Consider the following 3,873-nt stretch of genomic DNA (forward strand, 5'->3'; position numbering starts at 1 on the left):
GGGGTAAAGTCTTTAAAGAAACAGTACAGAAGGTCATAGATTATAAATATTAAAAAGTAATAGAGTAAACATAATCCATGTAAAAAAGGAAATACACACAGAATCTGGATTATGTATATTGTTGTGTCTTCTTTGACTATGAAGGAGCTAAGTACAGAGAGATATTTCATTGTATGAGTTGCTGAGCTAAACCGGCATATATGTTCTAAAGGTATCATGATTTCTAAATTTGGGTCTAAGGTACATTGCATTGAGAAAGAGGTTCTTCTTTTGTTTCCACTGAAAATAAAGACCTGTGGACTCCTTATGGACCAATATGTTTTGATGGAACAAGATACCCTGAATAACATCATGTTGCCTCCCAAGTGCTGAGATGAAAGTCTAGCACAAACATGCTAACACAACATTAAACACAACATTTAAGTTGTTAAAAGAAGGCATTTCATCCATTTTACATCTGTTTATGAACAAACTTGGAGATGGAAATCCTATTTTATTCTTCTGGACTCCAATATTTAGTTTTTCCAAACCATAAGTTGACATGATTGTCTTTCTCCATTGTATACTTTTAAGCTTTTATCAATCATTAGGTGGTCAAAATATGGTGATGTATTTGAGCTCCTAACTTATTCCAATGATCTCTATGTCTGCTTTTGTTCCACTATCATCTTGCCTTTACAACAGCAGCTCTGACCTTTAATTTGAGGTAAAAGATCCAAATTCCACCAGAGTTCTTTACCAACATTACTTGTGCCCAGTCTTTGATGTTTCCAAGTGAATTTTGCTTTATTCTCTTAACTTCAAGCTCTCTACTAAATGTAAAGTATATTTTTCTTGTTTTTGCTTTTGGAGACAGGGTTTCTCTGTTGTTTTGGAGCCTGTCCTGGAAATTGTCCAGTTACCAGGCTGGCCATGAACTCACAGGCTTCTGCCTGCTTTGCCTCCTGAATGCTTGGAATAAAGGCATGAGCCACTACAGTCTGGCTTTCTTTCTTTCTTTTTTTGTCGCTATAATTTTTAATTAATTGTTTTGCATGTATTTATGATATCTGTGTATATATGGGTGTATGAGTGGTGTGGCACTCATATAAAGATCAGAAACTACTTTGGGGAGTCACTTTGATTCTCTTATGGAGTGACAAGGACTGTTACTTTCCTACCTGAAAGGAGTGAGACATAAATTGGTAGAAAATAGAAAACTGTGGGTATATCAGACAAAACCAAGGTTCTCCTCCTATAGAGATTATACATATCGCATTCTGAAATCTTTCTGAGTGGTAATAGCCAAAACCACCTAGTTTAGTAAACCCAAATTCCATATTTCACTGTGGAAGTAGTTTCATGGCATTTTATAGTTTTATAGAACAAAAAAATTCATAAATCAAGGCAAATTTGAAATAAATTGCTGGGTACATGTGAAATAGTTACACTGATATAAATCTTTAATGGGCCCAAGATGTTAACTGAACTAATAGATACTAAGGTTTTTTATCTATTCCATGGGATATTAAATGTCTGACACAGAAGTTGTTCTTGGGTAAGAACAAGCCAAGGTAATGTGACCAGAACTTGGATGTGCAACATTCCAACATTTCTCTTCTTCTAAATTTCTTGTCAGCCAATCAGGCTCTGTAGACACAGCTCCTCTCCAGGAGCTCTCCTTCATAAGAAAAAATACTGAGCACAACAGCGATTTACTAGGGACACCAAAATTATAGCTACTAAGAACACTGCATAAGGGATTATATGGCTATGGCAGTAGATTTTAATTAATTGACTTCCAAAAATGTTAAAGAAATTTCACAGAGTCAAATTGAGGAAGGGACAGTGACTGAATGAGGGTGTCTATTTGCATTTCTGATGTAAATTACAAAAAGAAGACCACACAAGGGATGATGCAATTGCTATTTATGCAATCATTAGTGCATAATGATGCAGGATCATTAGTGCTATTGGGTTCAAATATGAAATGGAAAATCTAAAATCATACAGAAATTTTAGGTGAGAGTCTTTCCTCATTTGCCGTAGTCTTTATCAGCATTATGTGGAAGCATCGAGGAAAGATGAGCAATCATGAGTGATGGGAAAGCCAAAGAAGTAACTCGATAACATCCTGAAAAAGAAAGCAAAAGAGTTATCTCAAAAACTTAAAATACTCTAGATATATGGTTGATAAAGAAAAGCTTGATGTATGAATGAATCTGATCAATTGTCTGAATGAACAGCAAAGACAACATAGAGAATGAATTAAGAATTAAATCAAACAACATCACCCTCTGACTTCTACAACTAAAAATTCTATCAAATTCATCTATGATTAATTTACTACATTTAATCTATATTTTCAGTCTCATGTGTTGCTTTTTAATGATATTTTAATACATGCTATATTAAAAAGAATCTAAGTTGCACTCTAAAGCTTCAAGGATATTATCTGAGGTTTTAAATTCCCTATGATAACCAGATAATTAATTTTAATGAAATGCCAAAACATATTTTAAAAAGTGAAAGAACTCATAGTTCTTATTTGATACAAAGTCTACTCCTCTTTTACCTGCATGATTATTTAGCATTTTATAGTAGATAAATATATGATATTTTACAATATTTGTAATACTTAATGTTATGCCTAAAAACTTGACTTTCTAAAATTAAGTTTGCTAATTTTTATGCTTCTTTATGCTGTAATTACATTACTGATTTAAATTTATATTGTCGCCCGCCAGCCATCCCAGCTTCCATCCAGAGGGCCTTGGGAGTGGTGAGTTGATTCGGGCCCGCGGCAGGGGCCCGGCAAGGGGGAGCCAGGACTTTCCCCGACCCCATAGACTCCCAGGTCAGCCTGCAGTGCTGTTTCCACCCTGCTAAGCTCTCCCGCCTACCATCCCAGCTTCCATCCAGGTACAAATTTCTATATTTCTCCCCTCCCACTGGGGCCATAAAATTTCCCCAGCTCAGCTGCCTTGCACACTGGGCCTGCTCTGTAGGCGCATCCCGGAAAGAGGCAGTGCCTGTGCTTCAATACCCTGCTTGGGGAAAGGTAGGCATTCTATCAGTGAACTCCCTGCCCAACAAGGGAACCTGACCCGCTACCAGAAGTTCCAATAGAGAGCATTTGAACGAAGAGATGGGCAGATGCCAAGGCAAGACCTCCTCCAACAAGCTGAAAAACAACATGAAAACACCAGATCCCAACGACCCTACAACAGAAGGATTTGAACACTCTAACCCAGATGAAGTGGAAAAAAGTGCCATTATGAAAGCAATAGAGTCCCTTAAACAGGATATGAATAACTCCCTTAAGGAACTGGTCGAGAAGTATAACAAAAAGTTTGAAGAAATGAGTATAGAAATGGATGAGAAATATAACAAAAAGTTTGAAGAATTAAGTAAATCCGTGAGTGATACCCTGAGAAACCAAGAAAAAACAATCAAACAAGTAAAGGAAACAGTCCAAGAATTGAAAACTGAAATGGAGGCAATGAAGAAAACACAAAATGAGAACCGGCTGGATATGGAAAACCTAGGTAAACGAGCGGAGACTACAGAATCAAGCATAACCAATAGGATACAAGAGATAGAAGAACGAATCTCAGATTCTGAAGATACCATAGAGAAAATAAATGCTCTGGTAAGAGAAAACGGCAAATCCAACAAATTCTCTTCACAAAACATTCAGGAAATCTGGGACACAATAAAAAAACCAAATCTAAGAATAATAGGGATTGAAGAAGGAGAAGAACTGCAGATCGAAGGCCCAGAAAATATATTCAACAAAATTATAGAAGAAAACTTTCCCAACCTAAAGAACGATATTCCTATGAAGGTTCAAGAAGCATACAGAACACCGAATAGATTGGATCGGAAAAAAAC

The sequence above is a fragment of the Myodes glareolus genome, chromosome 8 (genome assembly GCF_982192425.1).
Source record: "Myodes glareolus chromosome 8, mMyoGla1.1, whole genome shotgun sequence".
In the NCBI taxonomy this organism is placed as follows: domain Eukaryota; kingdom Metazoa; phylum Chordata; class Mammalia; order Rodentia; family Cricetidae; genus Myodes; species Myodes glareolus.